Source organism: Lepidochelys olivacea (assembly GCF_965140295.1).
Source record: "Lepidochelys olivacea isolate rLepOli2 genome assembly, chromosome: 2".
NCBI lineage: Eukaryota > Metazoa > Chordata > Testudines > Cheloniidae > Lepidochelys > Lepidochelys olivacea.
In genome coordinates this window covers 207,056,931-207,073,409 of record NC_140412.1, presented here as the reverse complement: position 1 = coordinate 207,073,409, position 16,479 = coordinate 207,056,931, and the positions used below count along the sequence as shown (strand labels likewise).

Here is a 16,479-nt window from a genome sequence, read left to right as displayed (position 1 = left end):
AGAGTAAAATATCTTTTCTCCCTTGCTGTAACTTCTGATCTCCCCAATGATATCATGTCTATGAAGAACAGTATGATCATAAAAGTCCTATTATAAAATCCCTTTGTAAGAAAAGTAGTCACATGTATCAATAAAATCTAGATACGAATGAATTGGATGTGGGAACTAAAATCCACCTAGTAATCCCCGTCCCCTCCAAAAAGTAGTGGGGTGTTCAGATTTTGGGGGTTAGCTCAGCGCTTTAGAGAGAGTGAGAGCTCTTTGAAACACAAGTGGGATTAATTCCCAAAGGAGGTTCGGTGTTTGCTTCGTTTGGGCCCAGCAGCCTATACACAGTATACGAGCAGCGTGGGAGTTTATTCAGCAGACTGGAACAGTTCTTGTCCTGTGGCACACTTAGTTGAAGGGAGACCAACCCACCCAGTTCGGGAAACAGTCCCTGCCCAGCCCCTGCAAATCAATACAGCCTAGGGAACCCGCCTCTTTGGACTCGTCCCTGCTTCCTCCCGAAATCCATCAAGCAGGAGATTTTTTCCAAGCTGACTCACACACGCTTAATGTCAGTCCTGTCACATCCAGCTCTGCAAGCTGTTGCTTGCGCTCTTGCTGCTTTGCACGAGCCTCCCCCTCCATCCGCCGCTTCCACTGTGGCTGGCTGGCGGGGCGGAGCCCGGGGAGGACACGCCCCTGGGACACGCCTACCGCTCCACTCTCCCCCTGAACAGGGACCGCAATGATTTAGAAGTTCAGGAATCCCACGTGACGTCACCGAGGGTGATGTAATGCTTCTCTAAATAGAACGTATTGTAACCTTCTCTCAGTCCAACGTGGTTCCTTCACCCAAGCTGCTGGTCCTTTCCCTTCTACACTTGTTTGGTAAGTTCCTCTAAATACTGATCTGACTTTATGAAACTCACTTTTCAGTGCATTTAAACCCTCGCTTTCCGGACGCTTTAAAGTACTTGTGTGCATGGGACTGATCTCCTAGGGACGGGGAGTATGTGTGAATTAACTGGGGAGCAGAGTGGGGAAAGGATCTAAAGTGAGGAGGGAGAAATCTCATTAAGTGCACAGGGGGTTGTTTTGTTTTGTGGGAGTTTTTGGGGGGCTAATAAACAGATTTTGTTACTAACCCCGGGACTGCTCCGGGGGCTGTTAGTTTTTCAATTTAACTGTAATGATAGTAACCATTTGAGATTCCCCGGCTCCCTTTCCGAGAGGCGGTTTAGTGGCTGCGATGTTTGATCAGTGAGATGCTTCTATGAAGATGGCTTTTGGAACGAGCGTGTGTGTGTATCGCTCCCTCTCACTCCTCTGAGTGACTGGGCGAGGGTGTAACAGGAATTGTGGGGGGGGGGGACCGGAAAAGTTGTTGGAGCTACACGAAGCGCAGTAAGCAATTGGAGGGAGGGGAAAGGCAGCCAGGGGAGCAACTTTGAGATTCTTCAAGTCAACACACCGACCAAAAAGTTGGAAAGTTTTGAAACTCCGTGTGTGTGTGTGTGTTGAAACAAGAGCTAGCAAAGTCATTAGTATGCTGCCGGGACCGTGTGCGTGTGTGTGCATGTGTGTCGAAGAACCGCTGAGATGAGATGTAACTGCTGCTGCCGTCTCCGCTGTCTGCAGGGAGCGTGTAGGTAAATATTGCCGCAAATCAATTGTCATTCTTGTTTAAGCTCTTTCGGGAGAGGATTTTTTTAAACTAGACGCAAAAGTCTGGAAGGCTGATGCTGCCCCCTCCCCATCTTTGCCTTATTTCTTCGCGGCATAACATCTTTTCTTGCTGCTGTTGAAATGACAGCTCTTTGGCTGCTGGAGTTGCTCTCAAGGTCCCCCCCTCCCTTCTTGAAGCTTTCGCTTTCTTCTTAACTGGACTTGATTTCAATCGCTGCAACTTTGATTTGAGTTTTGGAAGAGGCTTCTTAGTCCAAAGTACCGGAGGCTCAGCTGCGTACAAGTTGCTGGTTTATGTGTCTGTGTTGTTTCTTATATGAACTTTTATTGGTAACTGCACAACAAACTGACCCCCCCCCCATCTCCAGTCCTCACATGATGCCTATTGTTAAGGCTCAGGACTAGAGTGGGCTGTGTGTATATTTCGTTGTTAGGTGTCTGCATCGCTATGTTTGGTTGTCTCCCCCACACACACCCTTTCTGACATATCTCTGGGAATAAGGCTGGATAGTGGGCCATTACGTCATTCTGCAGCCTAGTAAGTGTTTGATTAACAGCCTTAGATACTGTAGGGTTCAGGGGGTTAGAAATGCTGACAAAGCAACTCTCCCTTTTACAATCCCACTGGCTAAGCACATCGTTTTTACACCCTCTCCTCCCCCCAGTTCAATGCATATCTCCTTGATCCGTACTCTCTTTAGTTAAGTTTTGTCCTTCCAGAATTATAAGAGCTTCTGAAATATAAGGGGAATACCTGCTAAACTCTGCCTTTTCTCTTATTTATGTCCAGGCATGATGAGTGAGCCATCATCTCCAGGAGTACTTGTGGCACCTTAGAGACAAGTACTCCTTTTCTTTTTGCGAATACAGACTAACACGGCTGTTACTCTGAAACCTATCGTCTCCAGGGTTTATTATAAATGTTACAGTCTGAAAGAAAAAAGTGGGTTCAAAGACATGGATGGTAATAAAATAAAATGAATGTCCATATGTGTGTCTTTTATAATTAAAATGCTTAAAGAGTACTTACTTAAAACAGCATGGCCAGAGGATTTCTGTATTTTATCAGCAGGAAACAATATACAGACAGATGAAAACAGAGGTTAGAGCAAAGGACAATAGGGTTCTTGGGTTTTCCTTGAGACCATACATTTCAAAGATAACTCTTCTCCTAACCCATTGAATTGCACCAGAGTTTCTTTGTCTGGTCATTTGGCGAAAATACAGTGTGTCAAATAACAGTGGAGGAAGAACTTTCCTCTAAGAAACTGTCATGTAGAAATAATCCAGAAACCAGACTGTAAAGTTTTTTTTTAAAAATAAATTGTTTCTAGAGTTACAGGGTGAGAACAAAATGAAAGAAAATCTATACTCTGACACAGTTTGTGGGAATTTGTTCTGAAGTACCTGCACTTTGGTAGAATTTTTTTTTTATTTTCTGTAGAAAAATGTACAAGTTTGAACGCTCCCTTTGACACGTCTTTGGATGAAGTCAGCATTACTATGTTAAAAATACTTTTAAAATGTTAAACTTATTTGTTACTCCTTAGTCCTAAAGGGAGGAGTGCAGGTTGCAAAGCACTAGAGAAAAGTGTGGTTAACGATCAGTGATTAGTGATAAGTGATTAGTGGTTTTATTCAAACTGTTACCTCTGACCAGAAGCACACATCAGAGGATTAACAGGCTCTTTAGATAAATGCTCATTAGTGGAAGGAGAAAAACGAAGATAATAGGCATGCACACAGGGACAACTTTCGAGGAAAATCATTCCTGTCTCTGGAATAATAAGCTCTATTAGCAGAAAGCCTCTTTAATTTAAAAGTTGCTTTTATCTTGTAAATCAAAGTTAGATGTAGAAGGTCACTCTGCTATTATAAGCTAAATTTTCCCATATCCACTGGATGTGGATTATCACAGTAGTGATATTTATTTAAAGAAACTGAAAAATCTCAAGTGCCAAAGCCCTGTATTTTAAGATATCCACTTCTAATGTAGAAAGTGAAGCCTCCTGTCAGCTAACTAGATGGCGTAGTACTGTTCTCTGTGAATATATAGTTCGGGATTATAAACTGAGCAAGTTGCTGCTTGCTAGATGTCCTTCAACACTTACTACACAGTTGATTTTGTGCTGGGTTGGAGGCTAGACAGTTCTACAAGTTTTTAGTCACATTTTCCATGTCAGTTAATCTAGTGAGTTAAAGGCTACTGGAAAAATTAGTCTCATTACGAAAATAAACTATTAAGAGAACGAGGCAAATAGAACTACCTGGGGGTTAGCTCTTGGTTGGAAGTGTGATAGTAAAGTACGAGATCTGTTTTCTATTGGTTTAATAAAATAAGATTCTGATGGTCTTAAATACAAACATATAGAAATACACAGTGACACCTCTTCCCTTCCTATCTCTGGCAAACGGAGCTTTAAAACCAAAAAAAGTCAGTGGGAGAGAAAAGTTGACTTGGTGACTGAACAGAACAACTCATTCCTGAATTTACTCTGCAGATAATGGTAAGAAATCTCTTATTTTCCTGTTAATTGAATAAGTGATCTTTAACTATTGATAAGAAAAGGATAATGTCTTGGCTTTGTTCATGCATGGTTTGTAAAGAATTAGTGTCTATTACTGTCCATAGAATTTGTAATGTTTCTGCTGTCTTTATGTCTAGACCATCAAACTTCCAAAACATAAATGTTTTCATGTACGCATTTACCATGGGATAGGAAATAGAAATACTAAACATTTGAATTGAACAAACTGAAATTGTCTATTTATTGTAACTTTAACTGGACAGTTATGATGGTCAGATAACACTTTATGTGATGAAGAGATTTCTTTCTAAAGACAAAGAAATTTCTCGATATTCTTGGCATGAGGTTGGAAGTAACTTGGTCTACTTGGAAGGACAATAAACTTTACCTTGGACTACTGAATATTGGATGCCGTTTATTCTAGGGACTTAAGATTTGGGAACAGAAGTAAATTTTTTTTAACTTGTATAAAAAAAATTGCAACTGGAGAACCAAATAAAAATCAATTGATAATATATAGGCTGTTTTACAGAAACCCAACTCTCAGAACAAGGGAAGGTCTGATCTCTTTATTTAACCTATGGGAAAAGAAAGGGAAGAAAAACAAGTATTATTACTAAAAGTGAAGGTAAAATGGGAAGAGGTTGTATCCATAATCCTGCTCACTTTATGATGCAGTGGGGCTACTTGCATGAATAAGGGGAGAAAGATTTGGTCCTGTGTGTTCAAATTTGGTATTAATTTGCTCTCTGTAGTTTAGAGGAGGCTCTGAAATACCCTGAAATTTCCTAAGGTTGTTCTTTACCCTTCAGAGGGGTCTTTTGTGTGACAGAGAGTTCTGTCCGTGAGACTTAGAGTTCATTCCAGTAACAATGGACCTTGCATTGGCTTGAGACAATTCTTAGGGCCCAATCCTTCTGTCCTCACTCACGCAAACCCTTATGGATATTGGTAAGAGTTTTGCAGGAGGATTTGGCCCTTAACTTTTAACAGATCAATTTTTAAGACACTTTTAACTTTCTTCTGGTACCCAAGGCAAGATTTATATATCTCCAACTATGCAGGTAGGGTGACCAGATGGCCCGATTTTATAGGGACAGTCCTGTTTTTTGGGTCTTTTTCTTATATAGGTTCCTATTACTCCCCTCCCGATTTTTCACACTTGCTCCTCGGGTCATCCTATATTCAGGGTGGTATTGTTGCCCATCTTTTGACTACACTCTCTTTTGGTCAAAGATCTTTTCCCTAGAAATCTGTCACTTTGTATTTCTTTTTCTAGTTAGCAACCTACTGGATTTACTGCAGACCTGTTGCTTTGATTTATTAATAAACCTTCTGTTTATGGATTGGCCACCTTTAAACTATAGTAAAGCTTTATTTTAGTCCAAATGAACTTTTTTTTTTAATATAACCCTCTGTATACATCAAATTAATTTTGCTTTATTTTTTGGAATAACATAATAAAATTGCCACCTATTTAAAGTAGTGTTCAGTTACTCAGGTCTGTATCATGTGGTCTCTAATTTAACAAAATGGGAATTTTTCTCAAGTAGAGACTATGTAGAATTTAGCTTTAACCATTTGTTGCATATATACTGCTCAATCGACAGAGTTGCTTGAGACATGGACCCGTTAACGATAGAGACCAACAGGTCTTTCAGCTATGCATACAGCTCTGTTTCTGTGTTGACTAAATGAACTTGTATTTAGCTGACTTGAATTTTGTTTGGGCCAACTTTTCACATATAAACTTGCATCACAATAAGTTGGTAACGTCTTTTAGTGGAATCATTGAAAACATTTTTGAAATTCACACTCTTGCTGATTTTGACTCAGTCACAAGTGTTATTTTCACAGCTGATCAATCGGCTAGTTGTCCTGGTGGCCAAACACATGATTTCTGCAGGTTGTTTTTCTCTGAAAAAGTGCTATATGTCATGTAACCTGTGCTACTTGTCTCTGAGAAAGTTTGATTGCAAAGTAAAACACAGTAAATTCTATAAGATACAGGCAAGTAGCTCTTTGTTAGAGATGTACTTGAAGAGTTCTTTGTTTTTCTGCATTTTAAAAACATATAATAAAACAGTCACAAAATTAATGCAACTTTAGCTTTTAGTAACTTTTAGCCTTAGCCTTCAGCACACCATTTCCTCTTACTACAAATTGCGTTCTTACATCAATTTAAAATCTTTAAAAGATTGTTCTTTAAGGTAGACAAAACAATTATCTCAATTTCTTTTCTTGTCTAATTTGAATATTAACCATGTTACAGGAATAAGATTAGTATGTTTACAGATTTGTGGTACAATTTTACATACTTATGTATAATATGAATATATTTCTGTGAACATCTCAAAAATTACATTCCTGTAAAAATAAATGTAGGTATACTCTCTGATATACTCAATGTATAAGTAATAATTGTTGTTGTAAGAACACTTGCTGAATCAAAAATATTGTGGTATGTTGTTTTAGCCAAGTAATTATTTTGTTTGTACACTGATCATTTACCTATACCACGGCACTGGTTGAAGTGTTAACTCTGGCACTTTTTCAAATAATAGCATGTCTAGTGTTTTCACTAAAGTTACTTTACTGTATAATTAAAAATATTGGCATTCATCATTTTTTCTATTAACCACCTAAGCTTCATTAATGGGAACTACTGCTGCAAATCTGGATTTAGAGATTTTAGAAAGAGAGATGGCTGTATCTGTTTTGTAGGTTTCAAGATGGTGATACCAAATACTATTTTATAAATGAGAAGAGATTGACTAAGGATTTTACTGAAGGCTGTAGGATTTTCAAAGTAAAACATTCAAAGCTTAGTACAATTTCCTTAGCTTACTAGATGTTATGCTTTGGTTTTTGTTTCGGTCTTCTTTTTTGAGAATCTACTCAAGAAGTCAATCCCCCACATGCTTCAAAATAAATATTTCAGAAAGTTACACTTACTAGTGTTTGTTTAATTTTCCGGTTTAGAATCTCATATTTTGAGTTAATTAGGACTTGCTATCATGGCAGCATTCTGCTCAAGGTGATCTTAGGATGTGGCAATATAATACTACCTTCATAGTAAGGGGATTCCAGTGGACTGATTAAAAATTACTAGAATGCCCTGAAAGGGGAGGCCCGCAGAGAAAGGCAAGAGTAAGGGAATTTCAGTTTCAGTAAGAAAACAATCCACAAATGCTGTCATAGCTTTAACAGAATAAAGGCCTTATTTTTGTTTTTCTTGGGCACCCAAAACTCCCATTGATTTCAGTGGGAGTCCTGGGTACCCAAGGAATTCAACCGTTTGGTGTTTTTATGCATACTTTGGCCATTTGATTATCACCCCTTAATATATATTCCATTTCTTACATCTGTATACACTTTAAATAATAATTGTTTCCTTTTCCACTTCTTTGCTGTCTTCTGGAAGTGATGTTTTCTAATACTACCATCCTCATCTGCCCTCCATTTCAATTCCTTTTCTTCCCAACAACTTTGTATCTTTGGTGCACTCCATTTCAGTGGAGTGATCTGGGTGATCTCAATGATTACTTATGTTTGAAGTTTCCCAGATAAGCAGTCTGTGGTACTGAGGTTATTCTGGTTGGCTCAGTGACCTATTTTTTGTGTGCGTTTTATTGGGTAGGAAACAGAGGGCCTCAGAGAAATTATTTAATTAAGTTGAAAAATCTTTTTCCTACAGTTTGACAGTAGCAGCCTTTTTACCTGTTGCAATATAGGCTCATGGACGCCCCTACTGTACATGGTTTGTGATACGGCATCATTTATAGCCTGCTCCTCTGTAGCTGTTCACAAGTACTTAGAAATTCATTTGACTAATGTGGGAAATAAAGAGGGGCCAGCAGTTCCCAGCTTTTTGTTCTTCGATACCTGACTAGCAAGACTTGAGTAATGGTAGCTAATATAAAACATTCAACACAGGGGGCTCTGTAGCACAATAAATTGAATTTAAGATTAGGCTGAGGATCTGTTGCATGAAGTGGCTATAACAGAATGAGCTAAACTGAGGCATTACCTGGAGTACTCAAGTAAACTGCTTTAGTGTATATGTATTTCAGAGTAGCAGCTGTGTTAGTCGGTATCCGCAAAAAGAAAAGGAGGACTTGTGGCATCTTGGAGGCTAACAAATTTATTTGAGCATAAGCTTCTGTGAGCGACAGCTCACTTCATCGGATCCGATGAAGTGAGCTGTAGCTCACGAAAGCTTATGCTCAAATAAATTTTAGTCTCCAAGGTGCCACAAGTCCTCCTTTTTTTAGTATATATATTGTTTGTCCATATTGCACCTGCTACTTTTTCTCCCTTAAAATGTTTTTAAGTGAGCATTTTAGATCAGTTTTCAGTTTTAGAATACGGATGTGTTGTGTTTGGGCACACTTACATATCCGCATAACAGTATTTTACCTAGTTAAGCAGTAAGACACTCCAAGGTGTGAATTATTTTATTAATGTTATTAATTCACAGTGTGTGTGTGTTGGGCATTGAGGTTACAAAACCAATTGCCATTAGTGCAGTGCGGTGTGAATTAGCACACTATTATTCACACTTGAGTGTTTACTGCAACTATATAATTATATTTTAAGTAATATTTATATTAAGTGATGAAGCTCATAAATTGTGAGTAGCAAATCATGGTGTATTTATAGTCACCACTCTGAATTATTTTTAGTCAATCAGATCAGTCCCAGTGAAGTCAATGGGCGTAATTGTCACCAAACTCAAATGGGAGTAGGTGCAGGCCCTTAAGGTTGACCTGTAAAAGTGGATATGGATATATACAGATGTGTGCATAAGTATATATAGAGTAAATGTGTATGTTTAGCTATAAAAAGTATAGAATGGTTTTGTATATTAGAAACTCAAATTTTATCTACCTTGGAACAACCTGTGGTGATTGGAGAAATGGCAAAATTAAGATACAATAAAAAAGTGGAAGCTGAGCAGTAGAGAGGGGAAGGGATTTTTAGTCCAATTGTTTAGAACTCTTTTTTGTTGCTGTTAACCTTTAACCATTTAACTTCAATGTTTAATGAAAGTTGGAGAGAAAATTCATCTTTGTTTAAAGATTCAACATTCCCACAAATTCTCTTCTTAACATTGGCCTCTCCAGAGACTTCACTTCCTGTCCAGGTAATCTTCTAGCAAGACTAGGGAGGCTTAAATTTGATATTTTTGTGCTTTTAAAAAAAAACAAGCTGGGGAATTATTACTCTTTCGTCCCCATCACCATGTTCCCAAAGAGGCGTGCGCGCACACACACACTCATATATATTTGGTGTATATTATTTTAAATGGATAAGCAGCAGAAAAGCGTTAAAAGAACAGATTAAAAGGTTAGAAAGATCAAAACTAGACCAACTTTTAAAAATTCTGATCTGTCTTTCATTCCCTTGCCTTAATAAACTAGTGTGCACACCTGAGATGGAGAGAAAAAAAGATTTAGCAAGGAAGCAGATTTTAATTTCGGGTGTCCAAAGCATTATTACAGAAAGTGACGGAAAAGAATATTTTTAATATTTTGGAAACAGCCTTGACAGGGACCTTTAAATGACACAAATATCTTCTAAGTGACATATGCAACCAGAAAGAAAGGATCAAATGAAGATCTATAAAAGTGTAAAGATACTTGTGTTATGGTAGAAACCAAAAATATGAACCATAATAGGGCCTAAAAGTGTTCTCTCACACTGATATAAATCAGGAGCAACTATGCTGAAAGCAGAGGAGTTTCTCTTGTGCGAGGAGAATCAGATTCATGGGTATATTCTGAATGCAGTGTATCAATTTGTCAGTTGTGTGTTTGTGCAAATCCTATTACTGAAGCAAAAGCTTGAGTCATGAAGTTGAGGATGTCTTTTTCTTCTAGATGAACATGTTTGTATAGCTCTCCTTCTATTATGACAATTCTTACTGTGTCTGGGGAGAGGGAAATATTGAGACTACTTACTTTTGTGCTCAATTCATATTCCTTCCACTCTGTCTCTTCCTCTCACAAGTTTTATGTGTTAGTGCTCCATCTACTTACACTGGCTCTCTCTGACAGTCACCACTCTGGCCTCAGGTTTGTATAACATATACCAAAATCCCACTAGGTTTTTCAATTAAACATAGGCAAAGTATTTAACTCTTAAGACTGGTGCAGATTTTGCTCTTAATTACACCATTGTGAATCAGGGGTAGCTCCATTGACTTCAGTACAATCATATCTGTGTGAAAACAGGTTAAGCAAGACGAGGATAGGGCCTAATATTTTCTTATTCGGAATGTTAGTTCACTTTCCTGTAGCCCCATGGACTTATAATATTTTGATTGGTGGCAAGGCTTTTTCACACTTCTAAAGGAATGTTTTTACTCTATTGTATGTTGTCACAGTTACGGCCCAGGACACTTGCAAATAAGACACTCGCTACATGCTAGAGTTGCAATCTAAAGAATAATCAAACAACTATATTTACACAGCAGACTTCAGTGTGTGCTGAAGCAACTGACCTGGTGCTCCGATATACAGAGTCATGATGAGATATTTTAACATATGTGGCCAGATCTTCGCTGTTGTAAATCTGTGTGGCTCTACTGGCTTAAATGAAATGGAACCAGCTGATGATCCGGCCCATAGTGTTAGCAAAACTGCACACACTAGGTAACTGTTGCATATTCTCTTTTGTAAGAGGATACTGTAAAGAATTTTAGGCCTCATAACTGAAACTGATGGGGAAAGGCCCTCCAGAATAGATGCTATAATGATGATAAACCCTATTATTCCTTAACAAAATGTTTTTAAAGGCATTATTTAAGTGCATGTTGTTTTGTGTTTTCCCCCTGCTGGCTCTGCAGTTGTCTAAATCATTATTCTCAGAGCAATGCTGTGCTGAGGTCATCAGTGATGATGGCATGAAAACACAAGTTTTAGCACGAGAAGTCACTATATAATTTGACAGGGATGTTGTCTGCTCCAAAACATCCACATAAATTTCAGCTCCAATCTAAGCAAAGAAGAAGAAAACAGATTGGCTGATTCATAACAAATACGTATTATACTTTCTGTTATGCAGGTGTAAATCTTAGGTAACACCACTTGAAAGAGGTTTGTTTAGACTTACACTGATGTAGCTGAGAACAGAATTTGGACTGATGCTTTTATTTGAGAAATAGAGACCTGAATTCTGCTTCCACTCATGTAAATCAAGAGCAACACCGCTGACTTGAATAGCTTCTATTTTACACCAATGAAACTGAGAGCGTAAGTTCTTCCCCCATGTTGGTTTTGAAGGTAGTTTTCTCAAAATAGGGTTGAGAAAAGTCAACTGCACTACTCATCTGAGTGGGCGATAGCTTTGAAACCTAATTATGACATTTAAATGTTTTGCTCAGATCATTTCTGCAGAAATATTGACCCATGTTCTTATTCATTGTAGTGGGATATAGATGTGGGCATTGAGAGCATTGTTGGGTGGATAGTTCTTGGGAACAGATAGCAGGGTGAGAAACATGGAGATCAAGACCCTTTATTCCTAAATTTCAGGTCACTTCCCTCTCTCTGGGGACAAGCTTGGAAAGAAGAGATATATCTCCCTAATGCCACAAGCTGAAACTGAACATCTGTGCCAAAATAACAAATGCATCTTTTGTGGATGCCAAAAGTCCCAGGTGCCTCCTGCTTTAGCTACCAAGCTTTCCAGTTTGTATCTGACAACTTCTATTATGCATTGTCAATACAAAATCTTGCAGTATATTGAAAAGTTAGGGGTAGCACATTGGAAAAACTTTCCAAAATTTAAAATTAATACAGAAATTAAATTAAATTAATACCTAGCGCAAGGGATATTAGTGACTTTATTAGCGTATTGAACACGAAAATAGAAATACAAAGCTGTTTGTTGAATTCTCTGTGACAGTTTCAGGTAGTTTCTGTGTGCTGCAGAGTACATTGCCAATATTCCACAGAAGCTAGGATACCTTGCATCGAAATTTAGGATCAGTGGACTGCAGAGAACACGGTCACTACTAGTGCACTCTCTGTTAAGAGGAGCACCCTCTATGTCAGTGGTTCTCAACCAGGGGTACACATACTGCTGGCGGTATGCAGATGTCTTCCAGGGGGTACATCAACTCATCTAGATATTAAAAAAGCACTAGTGAAGTCAGTACAAACTAAAATTTCCTTGAGACAATGACATGTTATACTGCTCTATGTACTATACACTGAAATGTAAGTACAAATTTATATTCCAATTGATTTTATAATTACATGGTAAAATGAGAAAGTAAGCAATTTTTCAGTAATAGTGTGCTGTGACACTTTTGTATTTTTAGGTCTGATTTTGTAAGCAAGTAGTTTTTAAGTGAGGTGAAACTTGGGGTACACAGGACAAATCAGACTCCTGAAAGGGGTACAGTAGTCTGGAAAGGTTGAGAGCCACTGCTCTATGTGTTGCTTTTATAGTCTCTTCTCACAACACTGCAGGCCTTCCAGGAAATTTCTTATTTGTATCCACCACTCTTACACAAAGATGGGCAGTTCCATGTCTCAAATGTAGACTATATGTTGTAAAATATTCTTTATAACACTTTTGTTACTGAAGGGCAAAACCAAGGCTGTAATCCTGGAAACTATTTTGCATGGGTTGACCCCTGCACTTGCAGGGAATAATTCTCAGGATGGGGGCCTAAAATATTCAACTTATTACGGAAACAATAGCTAGCCATAAAAGGTTGTTTTTAAAATAGTTAGGTGAATATGCTAAAAGGCATGTCACTTTTTAAAATAATTGAGTAGCCTTTCCCCAACACACCTACTTTAGTATTACATATCTCTTAAAAAACCCAAAACAGTACGAAGATTCCAGCACCCACGAGCAACCCTCTGATAACATACAGTTCTAGAGCCAAATCCTGCTTGTCATACTCAATGTGCATTTGTGAGGTGAACATGATATGGTCTCTAAATGTAAAGGCTTGCACAGTTTCTCTCCTCTCTTGCCCATCCACATTATCATTTCAAACAGGATTTCCTACCTCTAACACAGGCTTTCTCTTTACCACTGTCCATTCCTGAGTTGAATCTCATGGACAGCACTGGACAGGGTTGATGATCTGTGACTGGGGACGTAGCTAGAACTGTGAGCTTCAGGGGGAAGACAAGGGGCAGGCCTTACCAAGTTGCACAAATATTCTGTGTAAAGGAATTCAGGCTGCGTTAACTTTGTGTTGCCCCTTCTGCACTGCATAATCCCATTAGAGTGAGTGTGTATGGTGGTGGGTAGTGTAAAACAGGTGAAAGCATCACTGAAATTATGCTGAGGTGGAGAGAGAGGGGGTAAGCCCTCTATTGACGTGGCGGCCCTGTGTCTCCAGAATATCCCCCAGGATTTTCTCTGATTGCCCTCGGGGTTGGGGCAGGAGGGAACTACCTTCCATTACTAGCTTAGTGGAGTTGGGGGAAGCTGTAGACATGCTGTATTTTGATTCTAGTATGGCTTCTGACACAGTCCCAACTAACATTCTCATAAACAGACTAGGGAAATGTCTACATGAAAGTACTAGAAGGTGGGAGCATAACTGGTTGAAAGACCACACCCACTGTTTCATGTCCTCTATGTATATAAATCTCCCCACTGTATTTTCCATTGAATGCATCCGATGAAGTGAGCTGTAGCTCACAAAAGCTTATGCTCAAATAAATTTGTTAGTCTCTAAGGTGCCACAAGTACTCCTTTTCTTTTTACGGATACAGACTAACATGGCTGCTACTCTGAAACCTGTCATATTCAAATAGTAATCATCAATGGTTCACTGTCAGACTGGGAGGGTGTATCTAGTTGGGTCCTGCAGAAGACTGTCCTGGGTCTGGTACTAGTCAATATTTTCATTAATGACTTGGAGAATGGACTGGAGAGCTTGTTTATATAATTTGCAGATGACACCCATCAGAAAGGGATTGCAAGGACTTTGGAAGACAGGATTAGAATTTAAAATGACTGTGACAAATTGGAGAATTGGTCAAAGAGAAATACAAAGTACTTCACTTAGGAAGGAAAAATCAAATTCACAACTACAAAATGGAGAATAACTGGTTAGGCAGTAGTACTGCGGAAAAGGATCTGGGGCTTATAGTAGATCACAAATTGAATATGAGTCAACAATGTGATGCAGTTGCGAAAAAGGCTAATATTCTGGGGTGTATTAACAGGAGTGTCGATGTAAGACATGGGAGCTAATTATTCCATTCTGCTTGGCACTGGTGAGGCCTCAGCTGGAGTACTGTGTCCAATTCTGGGTGCTACACTCTAGGAAAGATGTGGACAAACTTGGGAGAGTCCAGAGGAGAGCAAGAAAAAATATAGGTTTGGAAAACCAGACCTCTGAGGAAAAGTATTTAAAAAAAATAGGTGTGTTTAGTTTTGAGAAAAGAAAACTGAAGGGGGGACCAGATGTCAGTCTTCAAATATTTTAAGGGCTGTTATAAAGAGGGCAGTGATTAATTGGTCTGCATGTGCACTGAAGGTAGGACCAGTAATAGAACACTTAATCTGCGCCAAGGGAGATTTTGGTTAGATATTAGGAAAAACTTTCTAACTATAAAGATAGTTAAGCACAGGAATAAGCTTCCAAGGGAGGTTCTGGAATCCCTGTTATGGGAGGTTTTTAAGAATGGGTTAGACAAACACCTGTCAGGGATGGTCAAGGTGTACATGGTCCTGCCTCAACGTGGTGGGCTAAAAAGCAAGTTATAGGAAAATCTATCATTTTATAGGGGGAAAATTCTTAATTTGCTCTGGGGACTTTAATTCTTCAGTTGTTATCATAGTGGTGATGCAAGACACGATCTTGGAGGGGGATTGGGGGCTTGTGTACTCTGTTGTTAAAATTGTAATAACATTTGTTGCAGTTCACATTACAAAACAGGTGAAGTATTTAATACCCCCAATTTAGTTAGTTTTAATATAAATGTTTTGAGTAGTACCATAGCATATTTTCCATACTTCAACATTTCTAACAAAACACTGAATATGTCTGAAACTTTAGCTTATTCACACTTCCTAATCATAATCCTCTCTGTTTCTTTGTCAGCACCTTTTTTTTTTTTTTTTTTTGGTATTTCTCTGGACACATTTATCTAATATCTCCGGAGGTTAACCTTTGACATGATCTATTACTTGCTTCTTAGTGCTTTTAACAAGGTGAAGAGAGGTCAGCTTCAATAAAGGGCAGGCATTATTAGGGGACTTCTGCAGAAGTTCTTGGTGACCTGTCCATCTTGCAGCGCTGGGTGCAATATATTTCAGAAACGCCTATAGTGGAAAGAAGGAAATACTCATTCAGATGAATGATTTCTGTTACCCTGGAAAAGTGGTCACTACTTTCACAAGAGAGCTGCAGGCTGTTTCTCTTCAGAGGCCGCAGATCATTCCTGCTCCCACTGGACACTATGGAAGTTTTGTCATTGACTTCAATGGGACCAGGATTGGGCCTCTTACGTCTTAATTAAGTTGCAGTTAAATGGATCATACAGAATGTGCTTCATAATCAATGTTGGCTTTTGGTGCTGTAGCTTCATTACCTCAGCTATATCCGGAATTCTCAACCTTTTTCTTTCTGAGCCCCCCCCCCCCCCGGATGCTATAAAAACTCCACGGCCCACCTGTTTTACAACAACTGATTTTCTGCATATAAAAGCCAGGACGGCGTTAGGGGGTAGAAAACCAGGAAATTTCTTGGGGCCCCATGCCACAGGAGGCCCCGTGACACTAAGCTGCTCAGGCTTCGGCTTCAGCCCGAGGTGTTGGGGCTCAGGGACTCAGGCTTCAGCCCCAAGCAATGGAGCTTTGGCTTTCTGCCCTGGGCCCCAGTGAGTCTGATGCTGGCCCTGCTTGATGGACCCCCTGAAACCTGCTCGCTGACCCCCCAGGAGGCCCAGGATGCCTAGTTGAGACCCACTGAGCTATATGACTATTTTTTTTACTATTCAGAATATGCTGAGTTCTTCTAGATATTGTTTCAAAAATGAAGAACATAAATGGACTGGAAATATTCATGTAACTTTTTTCACTTGATTAATGATGCAGAATTTGTCTTGGTCTGTGATCTCGAAGTACAAAGATTGCGAAGTCACACACCATGTCAAACAAATAACTCTAATAATCTGTACAAGGAAAGTATTTGTCCTTGTTGGCATGGATAATGTTTGAAATTTAAAAGAGAGGGGGGTATATATTTCTCTCAAAACCAAAATATTTAATAAAGGCTAAGGAACAGTCCAGG

General features: G+C 39.0%; 1 protein-coding gene across 1 annotated transcript in view; it reads left to right on the top strand.

Moving 5' to 3' along the window:
* Window positions 1–853: 853 nt before the first annotated feature.
* Window positions 854–16,479, top strand: part of CREB5 (cAMP responsive element binding protein 5) — a gene marked incomplete at its 5' end in the record, with an annotated part of 353,505 nt that continues 337,879 nt past the window's right edge. The window contains one exon of the mRNA XM_084620345.1: window positions 854–876. The remainder of the gene's footprint in view (window positions 877–16,479) is intronic.